Below are 22314 nucleotides of genomic sequence, written 5' to 3' on the forward strand. Positions count from 1 at the left end.
ACATCATAAGGTTCTCCAAGATTCAATCTCTGGGGCAACTATAGCTTAGGCCCCATAATACATTATGAGTATTGAAATCACCTGTTAGAAGACATGGGTAGTCGAGTTGTTTTATAAGGCCTACTACTTCTAAGTCACCAATCAAGGACAGAAGAGAGGAATGGTGTGCGTTACTGACAAACACAGCAACCCCTCCATCACTCTGTCTCCCTGGTCAGGTGATCCTTTCGGTGAAGTGTATAGCCCCATAGCACAGGGGTGTCTGTGGCTTTAAAATACGTTTCTTTTAAACTCAAGCACATGGGGTGTGCCTGTACTAGGAGTTTCGGTTCTTCCACATGTGTCCTGAAACCATTAACGCTCCACTGAAAGATGAGAGTCATCTATCACGGGGGCACCACTTTCATCCTGACTTTCTGCTGAGGCGGGGAGACCACAATAGTTGGAGGCCCAGTCTTGGGGCGAGATGGTTTCGCTAGTCTGGCATCAAGGTCCATCATTGCTGAAGAAGAACCGAGAGAAAGTCAGAAAGGAGGACATCGACATCGTCAGACTGTTTACTTCCCAATTAGATATTTGGTGAAGTTTTGTCTTTGATTTCTTGCCTTGGGTAGGCTTTGGAGCACGATTGTGGCAACACTGGATGGAATACCAGACTAAACCGTTGTAGGGGCAAGGGATCTCGGCAACGTCTGCAAACACGGCCTCTTCTGAAGTTCTGGGAGGGAGGTACAAGCTTTGAAATGACTGTAGCAACGCTAGTGCACTGACAGACGCAGGTACTAGTGCTGACAGTGGGGAACTGCCGTCTGTGTAGCAACATCAGGTTTCTGCACTGGCTGTTTAACAATGGAAGCAAATGGGGTAGCGAACGTTAGGGGAAGCATGGCTTTACACATGTTTTTGGCCTCTTTAAAGGGGATCCGCTTCGTAATGTTGAGTTCTTGCATTCTTCTAGATGTGCACTGCAGTTCTGAATTCAAACAGGTAGAGCCCCAGAGCAATTGACACAGTTCAAAGGAGATGAACAAGCGACAGAGTAGATAAACAAGCGACTCCTTTGTGGGCGGCCTCACCACGTTTGCCTCAAGAGGCTTCTCCCTTACACCCAAGAATAGTATACCCAAAGCACTAAAATATGCGACAGAACAAGACAGCACACTTGTAAACCTGTGATAAAATGCTCAAGAAGTTTTGTGCTACTTAATTTCAGGATAAAGGAGTAGGATTAGACAAGATATCCATCCCTCCTCTTCATGATGTTTTGTATGTCGACTGTACCTACTGGAGCTCACTAACATTGCGGGTTTCTCCTTGCGAATGTCAATTAAATCCCTGCATGTCACCAACAGCTTTGCTGTAATTCAAGGTGCTGTGCAGTTCAGTGCCTATTGTATACTTCCCGAGGCATTTAGCTTTATGTGGGTAAGTGGCTTGCTGGGACTTTGTAGTTTTTAGTAACAGTGTCCCACTTTGCTCCACATAAAGCGAAAGCGAAAGCGCTTTACTGATTTTAAGAAGCCACACATTCCCTCTAAGAACGAAACCTTCTCAAAATTAGCCTCCTTTCTTTTCTACTAAAAACATATTTGTGATGATCAGCATGCATTCTGTTACTGGAGACAATACATTTAGAGTGAATTCCTGAGTCAGGAGGACTGGCTACACGAGCCTTCGTGTTAGACTGGGTGTTGGTACCTCCTAGCCGCCACTCTTTTCTCTGGGAGGAGGGAAAAAATTCCAGGTATCCATTTCAGTCCCACGAGCAACTAGGGAAATTAATGTTCATCTAGACAGAGCCCCGAATGCCTGTACAGCTGAGGAGCGCCAGGTTCCCCAAAGGTTACCTGCTAATAACTGTTCCACCTCAATAGCCATGCATCTCATCAGCGTTGCACACCTTGAGACAGCGTATTTTATAGAGGTTTTTACCGTCCTCGAAATCTGGGCAATCAAGCCAAGTTTCCCATTCCTCGTGACGCACAACATTCGACCGCAGCGCGCCTTGGTGGTCTCTGAAGCATGACAAGAGCTTAAGTGACAGAGGACTAGCAGCTCTTACCAGTCCCCAGGTGAGGAACTCCGGAGTCGCCAAGCCTGTACCCAGAAAATGAATGCTGACCCCTGAGGATGTGTCTGGCTCGCAGTTAACTTTGAACTGACTTGTAACAGTAGGTTGTGTCAGTGTGGTGCAACTGTTGCTCGAATTTCTGTTGCAGGTGCAGTACGATGCGCCAGAGCCATACGCCGTACCCAATGACCTCTCTTTTGGCAGTGCCTTGTGGCCCACCTAAAGCCCAGTCTTCTTGCGGCTGTACTTTCCTGTGACTACAGCTACATTCCTGCCAAGTCTTTCTGCAATATCGCAGAAGAAACATCCAGCTTCTCACAGCCCTCGTTCAATCTCGCTGAGCTGATAAAGGCATATTTGTCGTCTTAAATGTATTTTGCCTAACACCAAGTCACTACGTCCATTATCAAAAATAACTAACGCTTAAGTGCCGTTACAGCGTGCATTTGAAGCAAACCTGATCTGCATCCTCATGGCGGCACTACCAGCTCTACTCTTCTGCGATTGGCGCAGAATTTGAATAAACGTCATCTTCCAGATGTAGACACACGCCTACTAACTTTCGTTTATCTCGCACAACTCTTTCTCTTTTTTTCTGTCAGTGTACTTTCTAGAGCTAGAATAATGACCTATCTTAAGAACCTACCACGTAACCTGTTAAACCTCAATATTAGCTTTATGTGAGAGCAAAGTACAGCTACTTATCATAACTTTGCACTACGTTACTCCAATGAGTCCGATGTTATATCCACCTCAGTAGGTGAGTGGTCAGCTTAGATGGCTGCAACGCCGAAGTCTGAGGTTCGAATCCCGATACTACCAGGGATTTGTCGGTGGTGGAAGGACTGGAACTGGGTGCAATCAGCCTCGTGATTCCAGCAGCGGCTTCAGGTCTACTGACGCGACAACAACGGCTGGAAAAGAGGCGTTCTGACCACATGTTCCTCCATACAGCATCCAAATGGCGCCATAGCCAGATAATTGACACAGCAGTCTGTCTTTTGCGGCTATAATGGCGATACTTTTTCGTGTTATGCACCCCAGAGGAGTCTTTCACACATTTTCATTCTCTGAGAATGAGATGACTATTGTGGCATCAGAAAAGGATTCCTGTTATCACATTGGTGGCTCTGCACTCTAGAATAGCGATGTGCAAGCATCAAACGTCGCATCCCCAGCACACTCATCAGGTGTTCCTACATTTCTCCTGGAATATATGCGGGATAACTCTGCAACGAAAGCCCATCGATGCCCCTCTGTTATTCTGGCAAAATTCTCTACTGTTACTTCAGATCTTCTGAAGAATACTTCTATCACTGGAAAGGCCAAGATTTGATTCTGATCTTGTCATAACTACTAGTGATGTCTCTTCATGTACAGCGCTCGTTAAAACTTGCTGGTCTGCAACACCTGACGAATCGTTTTGACGTCCACTGTCTTCTGTTTCGTGCTGGAAATCTCTTCTATTTTAATATTGAATCAGTTTTACTTTTTATATGTTATTTGCAAGAGTAACAAGCTCCTATGGATGGCATGTACCCTATTAGTTCTTATGTCCACTCCCTATCTAAATTCAGTATATTGATCACATTCAAACCAATAATAAAGCCTGCAGTTGGAGGCCTCTACACATCATTTTCCAGGCTTATTTCACTGCGCTGTCTCGCTTCCCTCCAAGAACATCATCCGACTGATTCATCACTTACACACTAGTCCAATAACATTACTAAATTCTTCCCTCTTGCCAAATTCATCAACAAACATTTCACACTAAACTTGCTCAATTCTTTGTTATGCTTCGCAGTTCTTCTTGTTTATCAAGTAGTTTCCCATTTTATTCTTACTTAACTAAGCATTACTTTTACACTTTGCTCAGTCTACTGGAAATTGATTCACTAGCAGTACAAAGTTGCCGACGGTTTATCGTCTAAGCTGTAAAAAGATCACACAAAGCAGAATCAGGTCGACTATACTACCTGAAACCTAGATACTTATGGTCATAATGTTGTGGCATTGCTCATCGCGATACCTCCATACATGCTGGAGCATTCACCCAACGGTAAGTCGATCCTCTTGTGGGACTATAAGCTAGTCCAGTGCATGAAAGAGGACCTGGTTTAGGGTGTCGCTGAAATAGGCCAGGTTGTAGCGGCTTCTCTGGCTGTGCCAGATTCATTAAGATTCTCCAGTGGTGGTATCAAGCAGACGCAACGTTGTACTCGCTGGCTGATAGATCATACCACTGATTGTTCTGAAATTTCATTATCTCGTAGTTCCAACAGCATCATTCCGTTGGGCATTTCCCATTTTCAGCAGTTTACTGCCACTAACCCAGAAAACCCAACGCATGCTCACCCTCTGAAAGCGAGTGTGGTATCAGTCCTTCCCTCTGACATCTTGCTGCTTGCCTTTACCTATGAATAACTGCATTTCACAGGCTCGTCTGTTTGTCTGAAACATCCTCATTAGACATGTCGTAATTATCTCTACATGGCACAAATGTAGCTCATCCGTTGACATCAGTACATACTCCTCTCCTTCTAGTATTTTTCATGTGTGTAAATTTGCCAATGCTTCCCATTTCGCAGGGTAGGGATCAATCATGAAGCACTCGCAATACGCATCCGCGCTTTCCAATGGGAACACAACCAACACATGAAGTCTAGCTCTATTAGTATTAATCTAGACTGTTGACATATAATAAAATAATGAGAAACTGCTTTCGTCACGTGTCCACTACTTTCCCTGAAGAGGTGCAGTATCATCAACTAACATACCCATTGTGGACGTTCCTCGTAACTCCACCAGGGGAAAGGAATTCCCATCATTCTCCCTCCGCCTCTGACAAAGTTTCACTTGTTACTACATTAACATCATATCACAAGACTACATCCTCATTCATGTGGAAACCAAACACATACCACAAAAGCTTAACAAAACGAAATATAGCCACACAACTTAACAAAACACAAATTCAATTACATTAAGACAGTACATAATTATTATACATGTGACTCATAAAACTGCTCAATGTATCTTGCTACACTGATACCTGTTGGCGTGATCTGAGTGCATAACGCACTCCATGTACCGGCTGCTCATCAGCTCTCGTTTTCTCTATGCCCTCCTTAGCTTTAACGTACTTCAATCGTAACAACACTGGCATTTGTGCCAACGCATCTACAGTTTCCATAAAAGAGTCAAGCGTCCTGCATGAGCAGTATAAGTTCTTACTGGTAACTGCGACTTCACATTCAAGGGTGACGTCATATTGTAAGTAGGCTGCTTAAGTTTTCTCATTGGTAACGCCACGCAGCGCTCTGTATGAAAAATCGCTGGCTGTGCTGTGCGCAGTCTGTGGCTAGTTTGCATTGTTGTCTGCCATTGTAGTGTTGGGCAGATGGATGTGAACAGCGCGTAGCGTTGCGCAGCTGGAGGTGAGCCGCCAGCAGTGGAGGATCTGGGGAGAGAAATGGCGGAGTTTTGAAATTTGTAAGACTGGATGTCATGAAATAACTTTTGATGATAGTAAGGTAAATACATTGTTTGTTCTCTATTGAAATCTTTCATCTGCTAACTATCCCTATCAGTAGTTAGCGCCTTCCGTAGTTTGAATCTTTTATTTAGCTGGCAGTAGTGGCGCTCGCTGTATTGCAGTAGTTCGAGTAACCAAGATTTTTGGGAGGTAAGCGATTAGTGAAACGTATAGGTTAATGTTAGGCAGGGCCATTTTTTGGTAGGGATTTTTGAAAGTCAGATTGCGTTGGGCTAAAAATATTGTGTGTCAGTTTAAGCACAGTCATGTATAATTGTTCTAAGAAGACTTTTCAATATCTGTGACTTGATCTGGTATTTGGTACCAAGTACTGAATTTTTTTTACAGTCTATGCACTAAAACAGTGTCAATACTGCTGACATACACAATCCATCTCAAAACTTGCACATTTCTCATATCTTAATCAGATTTGGATTTCATTGCACTACACTCTGCGCCGTACCATTTGGAATTCGCCAGCATGATCCATTGACCGATTCCACAATCATGTAATTTACCAACAAGTCATCTACTTGTTCAAGTTCTTCCATATTTCGCTTTTTCCCCTGTTTCCAAATATCCTGTACCATCTTCGCCAACTTCTTCATTGGCCACTGTTTATCGCAACTGTAAGCTTAATCACTTCAAAATGTGGTGGTATCTTTCTGGCATACACCACCTTAAAAGATGACAGACGAATCCTGCTATGTACTTGTTAATTATATGCAGCTGTAACATAAAATACATAAGCATCCCAATCACTGAGTAGGCTGTTCTCATAATAACTGAACATCTTGTTGAGAGTATAATGGATGCTTTCCATTCCCACATTTGACTAGGGCTGGGAAGGGCTAATTCTAAGCTTACAGATCCACAGTAGATGGTGTAGTTGGTTAATGACTTGGGCTTAAGGCTAGTGCCATGATCTGTAATTACTACGTTGTGAAGAATGCGATTTTCACTCTGCAGCGGAGTGTGCACTGATATGAAACTTCCTGGCAGATCAAAACTGTGTGCCCGACCAAGACTCACTATGTTGTGAATGCCAGAGTTCAATAATGAGTTGTTTCCCATGGCGTGTGCTACCAAACTCGCTTGTTGCAATCATCACAACATTATGTGTAAAGTGGTCTCTGATGGTTAACAAGTAGCGATTATACACTTCTGGTAGGATGAAAAGCCCCAAAATGTCCATTCCTGGAATTTGAAATGCCTTGGATGCCTTTGGTAATATTTTTAGCAGTACTGATTGCAGGCTGAGATCACCATAGTGTGTTCAGTATATAATTCCTCACATACTGGTCAGCACCCTCTCCCCTCATCGTCCAGCAGCATTCCTCAGCTGTACAACCGGTTGTCTTTCATTTTTGGTGATCAGCTATTTCATGATTGTGTGCTTCCCTCAACACTTTGCCCTTCAAAGCTGCAGGTACCACACCCTACAGGCCATAGTTGGTCATCTGTCACAATAGCCACTTGTGTGTCTTGAACTGTGTATGCGTTCTAAACAAACTGGTAACCTGTGTCAGCAGTCTGCACTTCTTGCCACTTGGCAAGGCTTTGGCTGTGCTCATATGATCCCAGTCTTCCTGTTCAAGACATCAGCATATCTATTGTACCCGCCGAGTTTGTCTACTACCTCATAATATACTACCTCATAATCGAATAAATTCAACTATAATGCCAAATAAATTAATCTACTCTGAGGATCTTTCAGTCCTAACAACCACTTTAATACCACTCGGTCCTTTATACTTTGAATTTCCTGCCGTACTGTACCCCACCCCCCCATGAACCATGGACCTTGCCGTTGGTGGGGAGGCGTCCGTGCCTCAACGATACAGATAGCAGTACAGTAGGTGCAACCACAATGGAGGGGTATCTGTTGAGAGGCCAGACAAACGTATGGTTCCTGAAGAGGGGCAGCAGTCTTTTCAGTAGTTGCAGGGGCAACAGTCTGGATGACTGACTGACCTGGCCTTGTAACATTAACCAAAACGGCCTTGCTGTTGTGATACGGCGAACGGCTGAAAGCAAGGGGAAACTACAGCCGTAATTTTTCCCGAGGGCATGCAGCTTTAATGTATGATTAAATGATGATGGCGTCCTCTTGGGTAAAATATTCCGGAGGTTACATCGTCCCCCATTCGGATATCCGGGCGGGGACTACTCAAGAGGACGTCGTTATCAGGAGAAAGAAAACTGGCATTCTACGGATCAGAGCGTGGAATGTCAGATCCCTTAATCGGGCAGGTAGGTTAGAAAATTTAAAAAGGGAAATGGATAGGTTAAAGTTAGATATAGTGGGAATTAGTGAAGTGCGGTGGCAGGAGGAACATGATTTCTGGTCAGGTGAATACAGGGTTATAAATACAAAATCAAATAGAGGTAATGCAGGAATAGGTTTAATAATGCATAAAAATAGGAGTGCGGGTAAGCTACTACAAACAGCATACTGAACGTATTATAGTGGCCACGATTGACACGAAGCCCATGTCTACTACAGTAGTACAAGTTTATATGCCAACTAGCCCTGCAGATGACGAAGAAATTGAAGAAATGTATGTTGACATAAAAGAAATTATTCAGGTAGTGAAAGGAGACGAAAATTTAATAGTCATGGGTGACTGGAATTCGACAGTAGGAAAAGGGAGAGAAGGAAACATAGTAGGTGAATATGGATTGGGGCTAAGAAATGAAAGAGGAAGCCGTCTGGTAGAATTTTGCGCAGAGCATAACTTAATCATAGCTAATACTTGGTTCAAGAATCATAAAAGAAGATTGTATACATGGAAGAATCCTGGAGATACTAAAAGGTATTAGATTGATTATATAATGGTAAGACAGAGATTTAGGAACCAGTTTTTAAATTGTAGGACATTTCCAGGGGCAGATGTGGACTCTGACCACAATCTATTGGTTATGAACTGCAGATTAAAACTGAAGAAACTGCAAAAAGGTGGGAATTTAAGGAGATGGGACCTGGATAAACTGACTAAACCAGAGGTTGTACAGAGTTTCAGGGAGAGCATAAGGGAACAAATGGCAGGAATGGGGGGAAAATACAGTAGAAGACGAATGGGTAGCTTTGAGGGATGAAGTAGTGAAGGCAGCACAGGATCAAGTAGGTAAAAAGACGAGGGCTAGTAGAAATGTTTAGGTAACAGAAAAATATTGAATTTAATTGATGAAAGGAGAAAATATAAAAATGCAGTAAATGAAGCAAGGAAAAAGGAATACAAACGTCTCAAAAATGAGATCGACAGGAAGTGCAAAATGGCTAAGCAGGCATGGCTAGAGGACAAATGCAGGTAAGATATATACAGCCTACAGGAAAATTAAAGAGACCTTTGGACAAAGGGAGCCACTTGTATGAATATCAAGACCTCAGATGGAAACCCAGTTCTAAGCAAAGAGGGAAAGCAGAAAGGTGGATGGAGTATATAGAGGGTCTATACAAGGGCGATGTACTTGATGACAACATTATGGAAATGGAAGAGGATGTGTATGAAGATGAAATGGGAGATCCAATACTGTGTGAAGAGTTTGAAAGAGCACTGAAAGACCTGATTCGAAACAAGGCTCCGGGAGTAGACGACATTCCATTAGAACTACTGACGGCCTTGGGAGAGCCAGTCCTGACAAAACTGTACCATCTGGTGAGCAAGATGCACCAGACAGGCGAAATACCCTCAGACTTCACGAAGAATATAATAATTCCAATCCCAAAGAAAGCAGGTGTTAACAGATGTGAAAATTACCGAACTATCAGTTTAATAAGTCACAGCTGCAAAATACTAACACGAATTATTTACAGACGAATGGAAAAACTGGTAGAAGCCGACCTCGGGGAAGATCAGTTTTGATTCGGTACAAATGTTGGAACACGTGAGGCAATACTGACCTTACGACTTATCTTAGAAGAAAGATTAAGGAAAGGCAAACCTACGTTTCTAGCATTTGTAGACTTACAGAAAGCTTTTGACAATGTTGACTGGAATACTCTCTTTCTAATACTGAAGGTGGCAGGGGTAAAATACAGGGAGCGAAAGGCTATTTACCATTTTTACAGAAACCAGATGGCAGTCATAAGAGTTGAGGGACACGAAACGGAAGCAGTGGTTGGGAAGGGAGTGCGACAGGGTTGTAGCCTTTCCCTGGTGTTATTCAATCTGTATATTGAGCAAGCAGTAAAGAAAACAAAAGAAAAATTGGGAGTAGGTGTTAAAATCCAGGGAGAAGAAATAAAAACGTTGAGGTTCGCCGACGACATTGTGATTGTGTCAGAGACAGCAAAGGACTTGGAAGAGAAGTTGAATGGAATGGACAGTGTCTTGAAAGGAGGGTATAAGATGAATATCAACAAAAGCAAAACGAGGATAATGGAATGTAGTCGAATTAAGTCGGGTGATGCTGAGGGAATTAGATTAGGAAATGAGACACTTAAAGTAGCCAAGGAGTATTGTTATTTGGAGAGAAAAGTAACTGATTATGGTCGAAGCAGAGAGGATATAAAATGTAGACTGGCATGGCAAGGAAAGCGTTTCTGAAGAAGAGAAATTTGCTGACATCGAGTATAGATTTAAGTGTCAGGAAGTCGTTTCTGAAGGTGTTTGTATGGAGTGTAGCCATGTATGGAAATGAAAGATGGACGATAAATAGTTTGGACAAGAATAGAATAGAAGCTTTCGAAATGTGGTGCTACAGAAGAATATTGAAGATTAGATGGGTAGATCATGTAACTAATGAGGAAGTATTGAATAGGATTGGGGAGAAGAGAAGTTTGTGGCACAACTTGACTAGAAGAAGGGATCGATTGGTAGAACATGTCCTGAGGCATCAAGGGATCAGATATTTAGCATTAGAGGGCAGCGTGGAGGGTAAATATCGTAGAGGGAGACCAAGAGATGAATACACTAAGCAGATTCAGAAGGAAGTAGGTTGCAGTAGGTACTGGGAGATGAAGGAGCTTGCACAGGATAGATTAGCATGGAGAGCTGCATCAAACCAATCTCAGGACTGAAGACCACAACAACAACAATAGTACCAAAAGAAATAGATCATGAGATCGAGTGTTAGTCTGACACACAGTTTTAATCTGCTAGAAACTTTCATTACCGAATGTTTTTAACCTGATCTTGAGGGCAATAGCCGGCCGGGATGGCCGAGCGGTTCTAGGCGGTGCAGTCTGTAACCGCGCGACCGCTGCTGCCATAGGTTCGAATCCTGCCTCGGGCATGGATGTGTGTGATGTACTTAGGTTAGCTAGGTTTAAGTAGTTCTAAGTTCTAGTGGTCAGATACCTCCGAAGTTAAGCCCCATAGTCCTCAGAGCCATTTGAACCATTCTTAAGAACGATAACTTATAATTCAATCCTCTACGAGTATTCCAAATTATGTTCATGCAAGTCTAATCTTAGTTACCACATTTTATGACCCAAAAATGGCGGCTGCCCTTTCCCATTCCTATAGTCCAATCCTAGTGGTGTTATTTGATGTGCCCTCCCCCCATATCTCTTCAGGGTATAGTACTCGTGAAATTACTTACCGTTCGTCATTAGTATGTCAGCTGATCAACAGCAGCAGTGGGCAATTCATGTGATATTAACAATTTCGTTTTAGCAATTTGCAGTGGAGAATCATGCACAATAGTGTTTCCTGCATGGATGCCAATATATGACACTGTTCACAGTTTCGGGGCAATTGGTAGTTATTTAAACGATTTTCTTCCATTTTTCAAGATCGTCATAGTAAGACACTCACATACAAAAGTTTAAATGTTAAATAATTTGCAAAGTATGATAGTTTAATAAAGATACCAATGTCCGATATTACACAATTAGCAGGGTAGTACATTTTAACAAATACTGCAATATCCATAATTAAAGAATTAGCACAGTAGGATGTTTTAATAAATACACCAATATCCCACGTTAAAAAATTACCACAGTGCGATTTTTATTATGTACGAAGTGTATGTTTCCCTGTAAGGGTGTTTAAAATATTCATGTCGTTATCAGGTCGACCTATAGGAGTCTAACCCCATGATGTTACTGAGGACTAGTGAATAATGGTGATAAATTCAAGCAGGGCATTTCCATAAACACACACACACACACACACACACACACACACACACACACACACACACAAGCACACACACACACTGAGCCGTGGCGCGGCTGGCGCCAGTGTTCTCGCACTTAGAATGGTATCGCTGCCATCGATATTATAGGGTCACCATCCTTGCCTTCCGCGATTGAGCCCGGGGGTCGGGTGGTTAATGGAGAGAAGAGAGACAGCGGAGTGGATGTTCGCAGGGTCGGAGATGGCTTGTTGACATTTACCGTGAGGCCTGTGGTACGACGCCTGTACGCTATGGGCAGGGTTAGCGAAAGATACCGGCGGTGATTTGATGGGACCTCGGATTTGGTATTGCGGTGGTGCACTGTTGTGTTTGGGGCTTTTCTGCTGCGAGGGCATGTATATGTTCTTGTTACTGGCCGTTGAAATTGAGATGTGTCTATGGCGTGACGGAGGAAATGTGTGATGCTCGCCGCTGTTGCATGTGGAAACGCTTCGTCTGCCTTGTGTCTGTGCAGGAAATTATGCGAAGTAAATAGCTGATACCACGGCGACGTCTCGCTCTCACGCGTTGTTGAATATATTTCGGAATTACTGAAGGGTGAAGATATCCCACGTGTAAAGCAAATGAAGCCATTTGCGCCATACTGAGGTACTGTTTTATTCTGCTTAAATCTATGTCAGTTATATGTGCATTCACATGCCCTTCTTCACTTGCAGACGTTATAAAAGTGTATAAACAGCGAGCTGTGTGGAAAGGGATGTGAAGTTGAAACCCTTCCAATAAGTGAATACACTCGAACTCTGTATTACTAAAGGTGCCTTTCGATATCGGCACCTACCTTGGGTAACAATTGTGATTCGGAGGTGGTGATGGTACTGTAAGTAATTATTATACACAAAATTGTTTATTCTGATTATACTAAGTTGGAGATGTAAGGTCGGTTGTGTGCCGCTGTAAATTACTATTGTCTCCTCTGTGTGGCAGCCTAGCATTGTCAGTGGCTTCGGTCATTTATGTCATATTTCGAGTTTTGTATTCGAGGGTTTGCTTAAGCCGACACTGTTGAGTTGTAATAGCTATAAATAGGCAAGTCAAACTGAATGTTCTATGAGCTCAAGACGATATTCTATTACGTGGTACCTTAGTTTGTTATAGGTTAGAAGTATTTTACCTGACGTTAATATTCTGCTGTTATCTTTGTCTAAAGAAGAGCTAGGTCTGTGAAGTAGTGTTTATATTTTATTAGTGTGTTACGCGTTGTGCCTTTCATGATAATTGTTTTTAAGTAGCTGTGTATGTTGCACGTAGCTGAAACTGACGTGTCCACGGGGGTCGCGTTCTGACGGGGTTGATACTGGCCCTTTTTACTACGGCACATCCGGCTATCCTCCTTCAGTACATTTGTCTCGCTTATATCGTTACTACGTTTGTCGAGTGGAATTAGGGCTTACTGTAATCACCTTACATGGTGAAGTTAAGTATCTCCCTTGCCAGCGCGCGAACCTTCGTGGATATAGTCGTATTCTCATCTGTAAAGATTGATAGTGTTATTCCTTTATTCTCGTAACGTGTATGACTATTTATCTTGTTATACTTAATGACAGTAAAATGTAAGTGTTAGCGAGGTCCGAATTGGGTCGTTGAATTCTCCTCTTGTGGAAACAAATTTAAGTGATTTTATTCTTTTTTAAGTAGCTTTTACATGCATACATTTTGCCTCCATATTTGGTGTTTTTATGGCTTCCACGTTAATTGAAATTACAATAAAGGTAAATTTGGTAACGGAGGGTTTCGTGTATTTATTAGTTGCTATGTGGATCCTAAGTTAAGTGCAGGAACCCTACCACACGCACACATACACACACACACTCACACTCACACTCACACTCACACACACACACACACACACACACACACACACACACACACACACACACACATACATACACACAGCCGGGAGATGACTAAGTGACCCAAATTCCCACTCTTAGTGATACATAGGAATGGTAGGCTATGCACTTTATTAAAACAGGCAAAATGTTGGAGAGCTGTAGCTGGCAGCTTCTGCACTTACCATATAACCACTACTCTCTACAAGGTGAGTCGCCGACCGCCACTGCCGTGCGCAGCAGTTGCTCCTACAGTGGATTCGAGTCTGAGGATGCAGCCACCACACCTGATACTATTTTGACAGTGCCGTGAGGCTGAACGGGCTGGCCAAACACTTATTGTTTGTGTATATGTCCACTGGCACCACTCGCCAGGGAACAGATACGTCTCTGCTCGAAAGCTGGCCTTCATATATCAAGCGTGAGGTTTTCATGTTCTCTCGCTCGCAATGCGCAAACTATTGCTTCTACAGAAAAAATGAACAGGACCTTTATGTAGGATATTCAAAGTAACTAATTCTTTTACTGGGATACGTTTACGCTAGAGGCCGTAGTTTTCGAATTATTCAAGAAAAACGTACCAAAGTGACGAAATGCACCCCCACTTCTGCACTCAGGCCCCAACGATCAGGATTTCTAGTATGTCTCCACTCTCCCCCCTGCTGCTGTACACATATTTGCGAATCCTGCCTCGGGTATGGATGTGTAAGATGTCTTTAGGTTAGTTAGGTTTAAGTAGTTCTAAGTTCTAGGCGACTGATGACCTCAAATTTTAAGTCCCATAGTGCTCAGAGCCACTTGAACCATAAACAATTACATCGTTGTTTTCGTTTTTCCTTCTGACTACGAAAATACTGTGCTTGTAACGGTTAAGTTTGGATCGATTTGTCGAAGTAATTAGTATTAGCGTAACGTTTACCAAAGTCATTTTTCGTTCAGTTCCCTGACGGGGAACGTTTAAATTAATAATGTTAACGAAGCTGCCGACTACGCTGTTAGCGAAACGATCCAATCACTGCATACCAAAAAAGTCGAATATCGGGAGTAGTTCGTATAGTCTGAAATATTTGTACAGTGGCAGGAGGTAGTGCCACGAACAACATAAGGAGAAATCTTGACTGGTGAGGTCTGATGGGCGGTGGACGTGCGTTTGAAGGTCTCTCTTGCACGTTTTCCTTGAATACATCGAAAACCGTGGCCATCAGCGGAAACGCGTCGCAGTGCAAAATTTAACTATAAAATTCCCATCAAAAGGTCCCACTCATATTGTCTGTAGGAGTGACAGTCTGTGCATAGCGAACTAGAAAATATGACAATCTCGCGTGTGGTTTGTGAAGGCCATCTTTAAGATTGCGGGCTGCATAAAAATACAGCGGTAGGAGCAGATAAATCACTTTGTATGACTGAGAAAGGACATGTTTTACCCACAGCGTAATACTATTTAGTGTTATGTTAACACATTATTTAATCACTTGGCTCCTAGAAATGATGTACTAATTAAGGGAGACAGCTTTCCCTGATTTAAATTCCGTAATGCTAGAATTGTTAGAGAGATCGGAGACAAAGAGTGTCACAAAATTTGTAGCGACAGTCAGCGCGAACAGTGTTCATCCCGTCTTTAACGCGCCACCCAGTGTCGACGGATATCATTGGTTTCTTTCCTGCTGCGGATAAGATATTCAAAATAGTTCTGTATTCGTTTAATCAGGATGAATTAACAAGGACATCAACAACGGGAAGAACAGCCAGCACTCCAGCAGTGTATACCCCAGCAACCCAATAAAATCTGTCCATGTCGCCCAAGTACCGGATGAGGTCGAATGCGTAACGTAGATTTCCGCCGCTCCAATAACAACATAGCCGCCGTCTGATAGACTATCTAGACACCTACTAGCGGACATTAATACTGGGTGTGCCTTTCAGTTGAAACACATACCATGTTCAAAAAGTAATCTTTGCTGGCAACATACCTCCTCCTGTTTCTGAAACAGTAAACCCCTCCTTGAGCGTAACGCCTCTCTTTCAGTCACTGCACTTTACATCGCTCTGGATGCTTACTTAGAGATATTTTACGATTACTACTATTTCTATTGCTTTGCAGTCAATAGTGAAATAGAATCGCAGCAGGTTTCTTTGCTTATTTAAATGCATTACTTTTATTTATGTTCAGCTCCAACTGTCGTTCCCTGCCGCAATCGTCAATCCTGTACAAGTCGCAAATTGCAGGCCTCATGTAGATAATAGCACTTCTAAACACATATTCGAAAAGCCACTGTACAGTACAATGGGGTGGCGGAAGGGAGGAGGGGGGTGAAGGGGGTACATCCCAGCGTTATTGACGATCTGCCTTCCATTCTCACGCACGGATCGAATAAAAAATTACTGTCTACAGGCATCTGTACATGGCCAAATCTCCTTTATGACCGCTACGCCCGGTATAGTTTTTATGTTGCTTAAAAAACGCTGCAGCTGTTTATTAAAGCCACAACCGGTTTCTACGGTATAAAAAGGCAGCTTTTAGGTCAATGCTTCATAGATTACGTAAGACCCAATTATCTAAAGTAGCATAAAAAAGCAAATATAGGATCATCCAGTTTATAGCGGATGCTAATCGATACTACGCCGATTTTCTCCCGAACAGGAACCAGAGCCTTTTAAAAAAGAAAGACACGTAGGAGTGTTCCTGTCTCGTGCGGGAGAATGGCCCTGCAATCGTTTCTTATCATGGTATTCCCTACTATGGACCGGTTTTAAATACAGTGGGTATATAGTTGTCTACAAAAGATATTTACCCAGTATATTTCATTCCTGTGAGAAATGGGCTTTGGTGTAAACATAGCTGAGTGGTAAGCGCGGCGGAATGCCATCCAAGGGGTCCCGGGTTCGATTCACGGACTGTGCGGCTGGTCCCGGCGGAAGGTCGAGTCCTCCCTCGGGCATGAGTGTGTGTGTTTGTCCTTAGGATAATTTAGGTTAAGGAGTGTGTTAGCTTAGGAACTGATGACCTTAGCAGCTGAGTCCCATAAGATTTCACACACACTGGAACATTTCGATTGACGGCTGGGTCGGATATTTTTGCTGCTCGGGAACTGTATGGTGCGTTGTCCTCATGATCATCATCTCATACCCACCGACACGCGTGTCACCGAAGTGGCGTCAACTAAGAAGACTTGCACCAGACGACGGGACTACCCGACGAGAGACCCTAGCCGCACATTTCATTTCACAGCAAGAAAACGAAACGTGAGCCTCACAAGTCGTCGGGTGATTACAGCATCACTTGTGATAATTACAAATCTAAGTAAATATGCCAAACTGGAAGGTTATTTGAAGTCAATTTTCAGGAATATATTTCTGGTTCGAGTTCCATTTCTGCCTTAAGTCAACATTTACCAGAAACGGGTTACTCAGTTTCTCGTATTACATCTGGTGTTACAATTTTGCACACGGAACGCAAGGGTAACTTTCTTAATATCCAGGAACAACTGGAGGTAACTTATGTATTAAGAATATCTTCGAACCAAAAACTTAATTGTCAAACTGAGTTATGGCAGAAAGGCATTTTGGTTAACTATGATCACCTAAATGAATACTCCTTTCCATACCTTTTCCTTTGTGGCTTTATTAGGGCAGTTCTACTTTTTTAAACTTTTTTTTTAATTTTAAGAATTTTTAAGATTTTTTCAGCGTCAAAGATGTTTATAAATGTACCACGAAAATTTAGTGGGCCTTTATCCTTATGTCTATGTGTTATCTCTTGACGTTTGCTGTCTTTATTGATACGGTTATTTTTTAAACTTCCTGGCAGATTAAAACTGTGTGCCGTATCCAGACTCGAACTCGGGACCTTTGCATTTCACGGGCAAATGCTCTACCAACTGGCGTACTCAAGCACGACTCACTACCCGTCCTGACAGCTTCAATTCTGCCAGTACCATGTCTCCTACCTTCCAAACATCACAGAAGGTCTTCTGCGAACCTTGCATATCTAGCACTCCTGGAAGAAAGGATATTGCGGAGACATGACTTAGCCGCAGCCTGGGGGATGTTTCCAGAATGAGATTTTTACTCTGCAGCGGAGTGTGCGCTGATACGAAACTTCCTAGCAGATTAAAACCGTGTGCCGGACCGAGACTCAAGCTCGGGACCTTGTCCTTTAGCGTTCAAGTGCTCTGCCAACTGAGCTACCCAAGCATGACTCACGACCCGTCCTCACAGCTTCAATTCTGCCTTGTGAGGACAGGTTGTGAGTCGTTCTTGGGTAGCTCAGTTGGAGCCGGCACGGTAGCTCAGCGTGGATGTCTTACGACGTCCGCCTAGAGCATATGCAACGAACATAAACGAAAAAAATGAGATTTTTTTTAAGTTTGTAGAGCTGTATCCGCGAATGCAAAGGTCCCGAGTTCGAGTCTCGGTCTGGCACACAGTTTTAATCTGGTAGGGAGTTCCATGTCAGCGCACATTCTGCTGTAGAGTGAAATTCTCATGATGCTTATTTTTGTACGCCTGCTTCCGAGCTGTTTCCTTAAAGTTCACTGGATGTTGTTTACGCTTCTGCACATGCGTCGCTTCCCTCGGGGCACATGTTTTGATATCCTGTTGCAGAGTTCCGTCCCGTCACGGCGTTATCTGAGGTAGTGTTTACTGCATACTTTACCCTCCCCCTTACCCCCACATCCTCACTATCTCTCTTTCCTCTTTTTATAATCTTCTCTCTCATCCCATTTGTTCCCAGCATCCAGTTTTATTGTTGCGTTTTAATCCTTGATTATTGATTTTTACGAAATGTAAGGTTTGTGGATCTGATGGTAAACGTTGTTTGGCCATCATAATGCGGACACTTGGAAAATGCCGGGAGATACGGGAAGATTTCAATTAGATTACATCGTGGTCAGCTCATGCATCGAAGCTGCTTACAAAAATAATATACAGAAGAATGGAAAAGAAAATTGAGAATGCGCTAGGTAACAATGTTTGGCTTTAGGAAAAGTAAAGGCACGAGAGAGGCAATTCTGACGTTACGGCTAATAATGGAAGCAAGGCTAAAGAAAAATCAAGACACGTTCATAGGATTTGTCGACCTGAAAAAAGCGTTCGACAATATAAAATGGTGCAAGCTGTTCAAGATTCTGAAAAAGTAGGGGTAAGCTATAGGGAGAGACGGGTCATATACAATATGTACAACATCCAAGAGGGAATAATAAGAGTGGGCGATCAAGAACGAAGTGCTCGTATTAAGAAGGGAGTAAGACAAGGCTGTAGCCTTTCGCCCCTACTCTTCAATCTGTACATCGAGGAAGCAATGATGGAAATAAAAGAAAAGTTCAGGAGTGGAATTAAAATACAAGGTGTAAGGATATCAATGATACGATTCGCTAATGACATTGCTATCCTGAGTGAAAGTGAAGAAGAATTAAATGATCTGCTGAACGGAATGAACAGTCTAATGAGTACACAGTATGGTTTGAGAGTAAACCGGAGAAAGACGAAGGTAATGAGAAGTAGTAGAAATGAGAACAACGAGAAACTTAACATCAGGATTGATGGTCACGAAGTCAATGAAGTTAAGGAATTCTGCTACCTATGCAGTAAAATAACCAATGACGGACGGAGCAAGGAGGACATCAAAAGCAGACTCGCTATGGCAAAAAAGGCATTTCTGGCCAAGAGAAGTCTACTAATATAAAATACCGGCCTTAATTTGAGTAAGAAATTTCTGAGGATGTACGTCTGGAGTACAGCATTGTATGGTAGTGAAACATGAACTGTGGGAATACCGGAACAGAAGAGAATCTAAGCATTTGAGATGTGGTGCTATAGACGAATATTGAAAATTAGGTGGACTGATAAGGTAAGGAATGAGGAGGTTCTACGCAGAATCGGAGAGGAAAGGAATATGTGGAAAACACTGATAAGGAGAAGGGACAGGATGATAGGACATCTGCTAAGACATGAGGGAATGACTTCCACGATACTAGAGGGAGCTGTAGAGGGCAAAAACTGCAGAGGAAGAGAGATTGGAATACGTCAAGCAAATAATTGAGGACGTAGGTTGCAAGTGCTACTCTGAGATGAAGAGGTTAGCACAGGAAATAAATTCGTGGCGGGCCACATCAAACCAGTCAGTAGACAAAAAAAAAGAGAAAAAAATGCGGACACTTTTATCACTGTGATATGGTTTTTGCCTAATATTTTTTGTGGTGTCTTTCTTGTTTTTAATCAGATTTATGTCCGATGATGGACTTAAATTACGAACCCGCCGGTCGTGCCGTTACTAAAGGATTTTGAACTGGTGCAGCAGTTTTTCTTCAATGCGGAAAAGCCTGGTTGTGGATGCCCGTCCATTAAACTGATAGTTTTTTTAATCGTAAGAATATGGGGGAGGGCAGATTAATTAATAATTCTATAGCTCAATGCCCAAATCATCCTTGTTGGTGCATCTTTAATTATCCTTTGCCTAGTACAGTAACTGCATGATATTGGATTTCGTCTAGAGTATATCTCACCCCGACATGAGCACAGCGTTCCCTGCAGCTGCCAGATTGTGCGCTGTGTGATCTGCAGTATGCATATGCTATTTGATCAAAAGTGTTTGGATACGTACTAGCGCATATTAGTACTGGACACGTCGTCCATTTGAAACTCATGCCGTATTTAAAAAAGCCATGGCATCTGGTTTTCCTACATGTTGTATTATGCATTTCACTCTACTTCAGGACAGTTCCTCCTAGGTGTTATACTGTACTCACTGGTTCCAGAGGCGTATTACCAGTAGAATAACCAAGCATTTATACAATATGTTACATATATTTATATCCAGTATCTGATCCAATCGTCAATGCTCTGCGATTTCCTCCTATCAAGTGATTATCTACTTATATCCTAATTTCTTTGTATCGTATTCTTATCATTGCCATCTGAGGTATACGATGGTGGTTGCATAGTTTTTTACGGTATTGCTGCGAACAATGTTCGGGATTCAGAAAGAAAATGCATTTCTCCTGCATTAATATAATTCATCTGCAAACTACTTTGCGTCTATGGTCACAAACTTTTTGCCAACGGTTTCGGTCTATAATGACCATCTTCAGATCTGTTTTATAAAAACAATGTCCTTATGTTATTTAGATCGAAACCGGTAATCTGTTGACAAAAAGTTGGTGACCGTAGACGTAAAGTAAAGGAAATGTATTCTATATTCGGGTCACTGTTTTATTCGCGACAATGTCTCAGCTTGTGTAACGGTTCTGTATCGCTGTTATTTAATACATTTAGACAGACATTGTAAACATTCATTTCCTCTTGACAGTCCGATTTGGTACAAACACCCGTCACATCACGACGGCTTTCAGTAACGTTTTGTACATAGTCTCCTTTACAGACTGATTACATTTTGGTGGTATCCTAGCAGTGAAACGAAGTGTAGCACCTAGCTTACCTACGAATGTTTATAACAGAGTTTCGTAGCGTATGTCGATAGACATTTGTTTGCTTGTTTTGAAAATTAGTGGTCGCTCTTTGCCAATAGTGAGTCAGGCAGAAAGAAGCCGTCCACCGATAAACAGCAGCAGTAGGGAAGTAACCGATTTTGTTACATTTTATGAATTCCTAACCAGAAGCGAATTGTATAGTTTCATCTGTGTGCTTTAGTAGATCAGCTTTTGGATTTCTGCGTGTTAATCTAATTTATTAGATACAGTACTTGTGTTTTTGTCTGTGTCTACATTAGTTCCAAGCGTGCTGATAGAAAATAAAATAAATAATTAAACTTCAACCCCATAAAAGAAATAACCTTTATTACACGAAAAGTCCTATAACCCCCGTCTGTCTGTAGTGTAGTGTAGTGTAGTTTTCCACGGTATTTAGTATGGATACGGACAGTTATTGCTGTGTGCGGATGTGAGCCGAGTTGGTGGCACTTTGTTCTCAGCTACAGGCGTTGTTGGCTTCGGTTACAAAGCTTAAAGCTGCAGTGGATGGGCATCAGTGTTGCGAGCCAGCTGTGGGGATCCAACGGATGTCCAGCACGACGCACGAGTCCACCAATCGGTCTGCACCAGTGGCCAGTACTTTGCTGCACACATTGAGTTTGACCCCTCTCCCATGATCGGGGCGTGACAGGCAGTGAAAGACGCCCCAGAGGGACGAACATAAGGCCTCCCTGGTTAGTCGGACAAACAGATTCCAGGCTCTGTCTGCGGCTGACAACGTCCCTCAGCCAGATGCAGTCGCTCGCCGTGTTCCAGAGGAAACGTCTCAGTCTGCTAGGTCTGGGCAGTCACAGAGCTCCCATGTTAGGCGTTTTATGAGGCCCCTTAGGGCCATGACATCCAATGTGGGAAAGAAAGCCAACGTGCAATCCATGTGCATAGTAGGTGGAGTCATTCCAGACGTGGAACGAATGGTTCCGGACTCAATGAAGCAGCAACTGCAGGGGGTGAATCACGTTGGTAACAATGACGTGTGTCATTTTGGATCGGACGAGATCCTCTCTGGTTTCGAGTGGCTATCAGAAGTGGAAAAGGCTGGCAGTCTTTGTTGTAAGAGGAAAGCAGAGTTCACCATTTACAGCATGTTCGATAGGACAGATACCTCGACTTGCGCCATAGGTTGGTGGGGTTCCAGGTACAGCTAAATAGATAACAGTCCATTTTTCGTATAAGGTGTTTACACAGGTAGCGGGGGCTGTGTTGCGTGGGCTGGGCGGTTTTTTAGGTTAGACGGTCAAGGGA

The sequence above is a fragment of the Schistocerca gregaria genome, chromosome 8, assembly GCF_023897955.1.
Source record: "Schistocerca gregaria isolate iqSchGreg1 chromosome 8, iqSchGreg1.2, whole genome shotgun sequence".
Lineage (NCBI taxonomy): Eukaryota > Metazoa > Arthropoda > Insecta > Orthoptera > Acrididae > Schistocerca > Schistocerca gregaria.